Source organism: Arvicola amphibius, chromosome 7 (assembly GCF_903992535.2).
Source record: "Arvicola amphibius chromosome 7, mArvAmp1.2, whole genome shotgun sequence".
In the NCBI taxonomy this organism is placed as follows: Eukaryota; Metazoa; Chordata; class Mammalia; order Rodentia; family Cricetidae; genus Arvicola; species Arvicola amphibius.
This window is the reverse complement of record NC_052053.1, coordinates 73,191,774-73,202,100: the sequence shown is the minus strand read 5'-3', so window position 1 is coordinate 73,202,100 and position 10,327 is coordinate 73,191,774.

Below are 10,327 nucleotides of genomic sequence, written 5' to 3'. Positions count from 1 at the left end.
AAGGATGCTTGCTCCATCCGACCTTGGTGACATGGACCTAGCATGGTAGAGAGATGGTGCACTGGCTAGTTTGTGTCAACCTGATACCAACTAGGACCTCATGAGAAGAGGAACCCTCAATGGAGAACAAGGCTCCATCAGAGCGGCATGTAGACACGTCTGTAGAGCGTTCTCTTATTGATGTATGATGGGTTGGGGGAGGACCAGCCCACTGTGGGCGGCACCATTCCTGGGCAGGCCGTGCTGGGTTACATTAGACTGAGCAAGCCACGAGGAGCAAGTCAGGAGGCAGCATTACTCCGTGGCTTCTGTGTCAGTTCCTGCCTTGAGTCCCTGCTCTGGCTCCCCTCAGTGATGGCCTATGATTGGGCTGTGGAGGCTGAAATAAGCCCTCTCCTCCCCAAGCTGCATCGGCTCACAGTGTTTATCTCAGTAACAGAAAGCACAGTAAGACAGATGGTCACTCCACACACACACAACCTTTGTGACATCGGACTCCCCTGTCCTGGACAGGAAACGGTAGGGTGGGACTCCGGGAAATCCAGGTATCAGTCCTAACCCCACCCAAGCTGACTGAGCCCAAGTTCTCAAACCTGTAAAATGAAAATATCGTATTATCAGGGGCTGAGAAAGAGGAGATACACAGACTGTAAACGTCAACATGAACCAACCTGGCTCCTACCTGCCATCTACCCCCCTTCCTCCAGCCCCTCTCCCCCAGTCTCACTATGCAGCTGTCATGAAGTCTTCAGTCCACAGGCCTGAGGAGCAAAAAGCACGTCACATCCTTGCTTTCTGTGTTTTCCCTGTCTAGTTTCTTATGCCCACCATGAGCCATCATTCTGTCCAATGCTGATGAGAATTTGTGGGGTTTTTTTTAATAGTACCATGCACTGAACACCCAGGGCCAGAGGCAGCTCCCACCACGCAGAGGGCATAGAGAGCCAGCTAGGGTTTCCTTCCACATTCCCTGGGCCATGTCACCACACTAAGGTTACTATTTTAACCCCCGAGAAGCCTGGAACTTCCACACAGGCCAGATCGAAACCCGAAGGGGATTTAAGCAGATTTGACAAGCTTCTTGCAACATCCAGAAGGAAGAGTAAACTTCCAAGACTGGCCAAGATAGCTTGGAACAAGAAAAACACCAAAGGGGGAGAATTTGCCCGACCAGATGTCAAAGCATATTATAAAGTAATTTTAATAAATATAATATGATATTAGCACACGAATAGATAAATACATCTCAGAAGAAAAACAGATGATTGAAAAAAACAGGCACATGTATATACTAGAATCTAGTATGTGAATAAAGATGGCGTTTCAAAGCCGTAAGAAGAAAAGCAGATTATTCAACAACAAGGACTGGAATAATTTTTTACCTGAAAAAACAATAAATTAAAATTCCCCTTTTCACATCATTAACAAAAATTAATGAAGAAATTTTTTTAACTGAAAGAATAGAAGACAGACGTAGACAAATACGTCCGTGACCTTGAAAAGATTGAAATAGATTTACTGAGAGGCAAAATTCATAAATTTAGCTCCAGAGTGGACAAGTCTGTATGGAGCCAGATGTGTTGGCAAACACCTTGTACCCCAGCCTTTGGAAGGCTAAGTTAAGGAAGGCAAAGGGGTCATGAGTTCAAGGCCAACCCGGGCCTTAGTGAAACTGTCTAAAAAAAAATGAAAGGGGAAAAAAGGAAACAAACCACTGTCTGAAGAAAGGTAAAAGAGAAGTGGAAGATACAGAAAAAAAATAGCACACATACATTACACGTGTGTGTGTAATAGACATTTACAATTTAATAAACAAACACAAACAGCATCCATAATGAAGAATTAATAATCACAATATACAATTTCTTCCACAAGAAAATAAGAAAAGGCACTGAAGGGAATCATGAAGGGTTAATTCACATACTAAAAGATACTCAATTTATTAGCAGAAAAGAAAGAAAATGCAAATTAATTTGACATTTCTTTCCATCAGATTGGCAAAAAATTTAAATGTGCCAACATCAAGTATTGGAAAGCATACAGGGAAGCGGGTTCTCCCCTCCACTGTGGTAGTTTATCCACATCACTGAGGTGCTGGCATGTTGCCATCACGCCTTTAAGGTTTTTACAAGGGGGGCCTGGGCATAGCAGAGCCAGGCAGCTCACCACAGAAGCCTTGGTCTTGAGTGTGCATGCATCCCTTGGCTCCTCCAGCAACTGTGCTCTCCGGGAGTGCTCACAATCTAGACCAGCCTCCGCTCAACAAGAACAAAGCCAACAGACTCCATGGTCTGCCAGAGTTTAGCTGTCTGAGTCAGTGCCTGCAGCCCTGCCCTGAACCCTCGCTCACACCCTTTCCTTCTGGAGAGTTACCAGCCCCAACTCTGCCTCCTCACCCCAGAGCCCTGTGGTGTGCACAGACATATAACAGCCACACATAGTGGCAGATACAAGAAAGAAGTCAGGGTGGGGGGAATGCAAGCAGGCGAGCTTTGCTGGGTTTGAGGACCCCAAACCACGAAACTGACTTTGAGACAGGCCTGTCTCCATGATGCTCCTTGTGCTTAGCACCCAGTCGGGAACATAGGCAATTATCATGAGGATGTACTACCCTGGCCACAGGTACTCCAGTCTCTCCTCTCTGTCAAGGACACCACGAAACTATTTGATGTAGCTCAGAAAACTACGTTATGAAGCAGGCTTTATCCCCACCCTGTTTTCTAGACAAAGACCTCAGGATACAGGGCTGCTCGTTCCCTTGCTCAGGGAATTATAATTGCTTGGGATATGGATTCTGGGGGGCGCTATTTGTCAGGGTTCTCGGAGGGAAGGCACTGAGGATCTGTGATCTGGGAGAGGAACTGATAGAAAGGCAGGTCTCACTAGGTCTTGCCACGAGGCCTCAGGTCTTAGGTGAGGATGCTCACCTTAAGTGAGGTGACCAGTGAGAGGCATGCTAGTCTACTGGAGAGACAGAGACACCATCAAGTTTTGTCAGAGGCCAGAGATGGTGAGCAAGATCCAGAGAGGGAGGAGTTAGTGCTGAGGGATGGCTCGTCCTAGGGGAGGCTGCGGGGAACAGAGCTCAATACATGGGAAAAGCTCTTTTGGATGGGGCCTCTGACGGGACTGCCGTCACTGCCATCACTGTGGGCTTGCCGGGAGACACCCAAGTGAGAGGTCCCTGGGAATGAAGTCCTCACCCTTTCTGAGAGGCAGCAAGCTGTGAGCAGAGCTGGCAAGCCCCACCTCCCAGAAACACTCTGATTTCTGGTAATGACCAGGCAAAGCTGTGGAGCTGAGTCTGCCGAAAGGTCATTTATCCAAGAGAAGAGAATTACTCCTTTTCCTGGGGGCTGTCATCTTTTGCTTTAATTAATATCAAACGTGTACACTCTTGGCAGTGGCTTCATGTGCTCCTAGTGGACTTCCTGTGACATTTTTAATAAAAAAAAAAAAAAAGTAAATTCTCACAGGCTAACATGAGTCTCTGGGTACCGGCAGTCTCTAGGGACCAGCAGCACCGTCTTGGATGCATAGGAAGCTGTGGTGGGCAGATGCTGGCCAGGTACAGAATGGATTCAGGACAGGCTGGGGTGAAACTTCCATGGCTTGTATGCTGGCTTGCTCATTCATTCATTCATTCATTCATTTGCTCAGAAGACTGAGAAATGCCACCTGCTGCATTTGCTTTCTTACTCTTGTGCCCTGACTGAAACAACTTGAGCAGAGATGCACTCCCGTTCTTCAAGGGGTTCCAGTGTCCACTTGAGCAGCCAGCATGGTGTCAGGAGCCTGTGGAGAAGGCTTTTCTTTACTTCTTGATATACCGAAAACAGAGAGAGGGAGTGGGAAGGGGCCAGGCCATGGGATCCCTGCAATTACTTTCCCAGTGACCCCCTGCCTCCACACAGGCTCCAGCATCTGCCCCAGAGAGCACATTCGCGGGCCAGTGAGGAGGCACAGCAAGTTACGACAATTGCTGCCAACTCTAGTGACTTGAGTTTGATCCCCAGAGCTGACAGAAAGGTGGAAGAGGAGAGCCAGCTCCACAGAGTTGTCCTCTGACCTCCATGCTGACTTCTACGTGCGCACACTAAAAAATAAACCAGCAAAACATAGCATCGGTGGCTGGAAGCCTCAGTGTTACTCTGTGAGGCTGTGGGGAAATCGCAATTTACCGTTACCTGAGCAAGGGAATGAGCGGCTTTGTATCCTGAAGCCTTTATCCAGAAAACAGGGTGGGGATAAAGCCTGCTTCATAACGTAGTTTTCTGAGCTACATCAAATAGTTTCGTGGTGTCCTTGACAGAGAGGAGAGACTGGAGTACCTGTGGCCAGGGTAGTACATCCTCATGATAATTGCCTATGTTCCCGGCTGGGTGCTAAGCACAAGGAGTGTCATGGAGACAGGCCTGTCTCAAAGTTAGTTTCGTGGTTTGGGGTCCTCAAACCCAGCAAAGCTCGCCTGCTTGCATTCCCCCCACCCTGACTTCTTTCTTGTATCTGCCACTATGTGTGGCTGTTATATGTCTGTGCACACCACAGGGCTCTGGGGTGAGGAGGCAGAGTTGGGGCTGGTAACTCTCCAGAAGGAAAGGGTGTGAGCGAGGGTTCAGGGCAGGGCTGCAGGCACTGACTCAGACAGCTAAGCTCTGGCAGACCATGGAGTCTGTTGGCTTTGTTCTTGTTGAGCGGAGGCTGGTCTAGATTGTGAGCACTCCCGGAGCGCACAGTTGCTGGAGGAGCCAAGGGATGCATGCACTCTCAGGACCAAGGCTTCTGTGGTGAGCTGCCTGGCTCTGCTACGCCCAAGCTCCCCTTGTAAAATCCATAAAAGTGTGGTGGCAACATGCCAGCACCTCACTGATGTGGATACCCCACACACACTGCAATCACAGCCCTTGGAGGCTGAAGCAGGGGGATTGCCATGAGTTCAAGGCCAGCAGCTTACAGTGGTCATTTGGTGTCACTCACATGCAGCCTTGTGTCCACACACACCTGCAGACCTTCCCTGTTGTTGCTGTCTCAGCAAGCAGCACCCACTCCCCTCTACAGGTCCTTCTTGCTCCTCACCACATAATGAGTTCATTGTGTTGGTCCTGAAAGAGACGAGTTCCTTTGCTCCCCTCACCAAGCACATCTACCTCCAGTGAATTGCTACCCTCCTTCCTCCTCACAGGGTCCTGAAAGAAAATCCCATACCACCCTTTATGGAATGGTTACCACAACCCCTGTAATGTCTAGTCTCCCCATCTCTGCCAGTCATGCCCCTTCCTGGGGTTCCTCCCCACTCATCCCTTAATGACAAGCAGATCTCCAGCGTTCCTAGCCATCTCTATCAACTCCTGCAGGAGGGTGACCCCATGGCCCCTCCTGTGCTGAGGTGCCTGCCTCTGTACTCCTCAGTGTCAGTCTTGGGTTTGAGTTGAGGGATGGAGCGGTTTTGACTCTATCAAAGAATCCTGAGCACCCAGAGGGACAGAACTGACTCTACAAGCAGCAAGGACATTGCTTCTTACTTGGAATTCCAACTACTGCAATGACATGGGGGGAAGGGTGTCACAGTGGACATTCAGGGAGCTTAAAGGTTCCCTAGCTACAGAGCCAGTCAGTGCCAAGCTCTATATCCATGGTCAGCTAGGATGGCTACTGATTCCCACTCTCCTGCCCAGCAGCCTGAAGAAATAAGGTCTAGTCAGGCATGGTGGGCCAACTTTATAACCCCAGAACTTGGAGTCTAAGGCGGGAGAATTTCCATGAGTTCAAGGCCAGTGTGGGCTAAAATAAAGCTCTTTCCGAGAGAGAGAGAGAGAGAGAGAGAGAGAGAGAGAGAGAGAGAGAGAGAGAGAGAGAGAGAGCATCATGTCAAGGGCCCATTGGATCTCTTAGCTCATGCCACGTGGCCCAGGTGCTCATGTGGATGAGGAAACCAATACTCAGAGACCATGCAGGGAAGGTCTGAACAAAGACTCTGTGCCTCTTCTGGGCTATGTGGGGGTCTGTTTCTTCTCTGGCTAAGTTCATTCCTCCTGCTGTCTGAGGCTCCTTCTCTGACCCTGGGCTTTGTGGGCACACCACGGACACAATCCAAATGATAGGTTGAGCATCCTTTCTGTCCTTTTCAGGGTTACCTCGCCCTTTTGCAGGATAAGTAGCCAGTAGAAAAGGTCTCCAGTCACAGCACAACCTAGTCCTGACGCGTGAGCAAGCCACTGCTGCACCTTATTTTCTCAAGCCAGAGGTGGGTCGATGCTCTTGGGGTCCATACCCCTGACCATTCCAGGGGTTACTGATATCATCAACTGACAAGTTTGAACATAACAAAGGTGACCCACATGGAAGGAACAATATGGCCCCTGTGGGCTGCCGATTTTTTTCTCCTCCAGGAAGTGGGGTGTAGCATTGCCTTTGGAGGGCCCCAAGTGAAGGGAGCCTTGTAATCTGGTGGGAAAATAAGAAAGGCTGAGCGGATGGGTAGGACCTCAGCAGTGTCCAGTGTGTGCAGGATATGTACTGTGTCCCTGACTCCCTGGGCAGGGGCATGGATATAAACGTGTTTGTCCTTAAGGCAGTTTTGAGATGGAAGCAAACACGGGAACAAAGAGCCACCGGAAAGGCCACCAGAAGAGACAGAGGAAGGAAGGATGTGCCTTCAAGTCACACCACAGAGATCCCCACTTTCTGGAAGCTGCTGCTTTAGACGTTCAGTTGAAGGAATAAACGTTGCTCAGAGCCTTGCAGTATGCAGCAGGGCTTAGCGGAAGGAATGTGGCCTCTGAGGCTGAGTGGTTTTGGCTGGCCACAGGCTTATCCCTCTTCTAGTAATGGGAAATCATGGACTCTCCCAGCGTCTCTGTAAGGGATACCTTGAAGGCCCCGTTGTACCTTAACATATAAGTGCTCATTCTCACTTTTGTCGACCCACCTGTACACAAAAGCACACTGTCATGTTCTCATGTGCATGTTTTTACACACATGTCACACACACAAACACATACTGACCTTCCTGGGCCTCAGTTTCTTCACCTACCCGGGTACCAGAGCCCTAGCGGTGCCTCGGAAGAGAGGCGCTCAACATGTGGTAAGGACCCAACACACGGAACAACTCTGATAAATCCATCCCACCCTTCCTTCCTCCTGTCTCCGCCCACCCCCAAGGGCAGCATCCCAGGGAGACAGTATCTGCATCAGATTGGGATTCTAGTAGAGGCATCTTAAGACCCCATGCGGAAGGGCTCATGCCCACGGTGTGGAGATAGTGCAATGGAGGAGAAGTTTCCTCAGGGGGAGGCAGCAAGCAGAGGCAGGAAAGGATGAGCAAGGCCTGCTGGGTTAGTGGGCTGGGTGGTCAAGTGACCAGCAGTGGGGAAGTCAAGCCATGCACAGAGCTGGGTTTAGCTCAGGAATCATCCATCCTGTCCCGTCGGAGAGGCAGCAGCAGTCTGTGTTGCTATTGGCTGAGTTCTGTCACTTGCCTGAGAAGCCCTGTCCCTTTTCTCTTGTGTGATCTACCAGTCTCTCAGGGTTTCATCTGAAAATCAAAAGCAGGTTTTTGGACCCTTCTGTGCTGCTACAGTTGGTCTTCAGTTCTCCCTGCACTTTTCAAAAGGAAATTTAAAGCCTCCCTGTGCAGCCTAGCAACTGACTCCCCCTGCTCTGCAGCAGGCAGCTCCTCAGTCCTGGGCTATGTCCATAGCCCGGGCATTAGCCCTGCCTTGTCCAGCAAGTGACCAGGGGGATGGCAGCAAAAGAATCCAATCCCTGTCTGGCCTGGCCAGGATGCAAGGTGTTGAGCAAACTTAACAGAGCCATAGAAACACAATGGTATCTGGTTCCTGACCCCATTCGTCCCTCTGCGTCCCCAGGCCATCAGTATACAAAGAGGGGGGGGGCAGGAGGCAGGAGGTGGGACTGTTCACTGAGCCACAGACCCCATTCCCAATCAGATTATGCCAGATTGTCCATTAACACCTTTCCCCACTCAGGGTCCCATCTAGGACTTTATCTTGCTTGCTTTGATGTCCTATCTCATTGGTCCCCTCCCATCTGACAGTTTCTCGGTTGCTGCTTTTGGCTTCCCAGGTGGTGACATTCAAGTGTTATTATGTCCAGCGTCCCTTGTGCTTGGTTGGTCTGATGTATCCTCAAGACCAAACACAGGTTGGCCATTTTTGGCCAGAAACCCCAGGGCAATGCCATGTCCTTAACATCTTGTGCCACATCAAGGGTGTCGATACCCAGTTACTCCAGACGTTGACCTTGATGATTTGGTGTCTGCCTGACTTCCGAACCACTGTGAAGTGGCAGACTCTCTTTTGTAATTATATCAGGGGGCCTGAGACTTTATGAATCCTGTGTCTTTAGACATTTTCTCACAAATACTGACACCCCTCAGTGGATCCTAATGCCAGCAGTTACCACTGTGGTTATTTCTCCAGTGACTTTCCTACTTTCTCCTCCCTTTGACGAAACAGCTAGAACCTACTTCAAGAGACAAGCATCTCCTCCTCCTCATTTATCAGACTGATCTTTGACTTGTCCTGGTGCAGACCTGCCTTTATTTTCTTCTGGGCATCATAACCCAAACTGTACTTATCTTCTTGCACAAGTGTCCTAGTTTGGTCATTATGGCTGCCTTCATTCTGGCCCCAGAGCCCTTTCAACAGTGTGCCCCAATATCTCACATCATCACTCACCCCCAGAGGGACTGTTTATAGTGTCACCGCCTGCGTTTTGCGATGGTCTCCTCAGCTCGGAACACCTTTGCAGGAGGGTGACGTCTAGAGGACAAAGGGCACTCAGTGCTCTTGGTGTTCCTGACCCTGATGGGTCAGGAAGCACAGGTGGGATGGAGATACCGGGAGTCACTTCTGTGTTTATCTATCACAGAGGTAAAAACTATCTGTCGGGATGATGCAGCGAGCAAAGGGGCTTGCTGTCAGGTCTGTTTGATGACCAGTGTTCCGTCCACAGCTCAACTCCAGGGTATCTGAGTGTCACCTAGCCTGCTTGGAAAACCACTCAGCTAAACTAGCTCCCCTGCCACTGGCTCTGGTAGTTTCTTCTTAGATGCCCAGGCTAGCCCTAATCCTATTAACTACAGGGAGCTTGGCTCCACATGGGTTCAGGACAAACATGGAAGATGTATCCATTGAGAAGGGAGCTGGGGCTGGGCCGATGCAGAACAGCACCAGTGGAGGACTATGGGAGGGAGGTGGGCACTAGGGGGCGAGCTTGTATCCGATGGGGCAGATCCCAGGTTGGTGGTGAATGGACACACAAGATCAAAGTCACTTTTCTCACTGTTCCCTGGCCAGACAGCCTGTTTTGACAGTGTGCCCTGCAGTGAGCTCCAAGCATCAGGTGTACTCAGATTTAACACTGTCTGCAGCCTGTGGGGGCTATTTCCGGCCCAGCAGATGCTGCCAGCACACTCTCGCTCTTGCTTTCTCTCCTAAGAGTCCTGTGCAAGTGGCTTTGGCAGCACGTGACACAGGTTCCTGGGGACTTTCTAACAGGACTTATGCAAAGTGAATCATGTTGGAGTCACCTGATTGTCTATCTTTGATCATTTACCCTTCACTTTGTGTATGTGTGCATGTGTATATGCATGTGTACAAATGTATGGGCACACATGTGGAGACCAGAGAACAACCTTAAGTGTCATTCCTCAGAGCCAGGAACATTTTATGATTATATTATTGTTGTTGTTGTTGTTGTTGTTACTGCTATTTTGAGTCAGGGGCTCTCAGTGCGCTGAGCTCACCAATTAGGCTCGGCTGGCCAGTAAGCCCCAGGCATCCACCAGTGCTGGGGTAACAAGCATGCACTATCATGCCTGGATTTTCCACCTTTAAAAAAGTCTTTTACTTTAATTATATGGAATCAGGGGTATATGCCAAGACATACATGTGGAGGTCAGAGGACTGAACTCAGATCGTTAGCTTGGCAGCAACAGCCTTTACCTATTAACCCGACTTGCCAGCTTCATGCTGGGCTTTTTAATATGGGTTCTGGGTATCAAACTCAAGTCTGCTGCTTGCAGAGAAAGCACTGTACCCACTAAGCCATCTTCCCAGCTCCGTGCTTCTTAAAAGTATGTCGTCATTCTCTTCCCATCCACCACGGCATCCACACTCAACCCCAGGCAGAAGTTGGCAGAATTGTTAGAAATTAAGCATTATAGTCAAAGTCACCATTCTAACAATTTCCCAAATTGCACATTTTTATAGGCTATTTTTTAAAATTCAGTACACTCAACCTCTTTTGGCTGAGTTAGATGAGTTGCATGTCTTGCTCAGCGTTTTCTGGTCATCTATTGTGT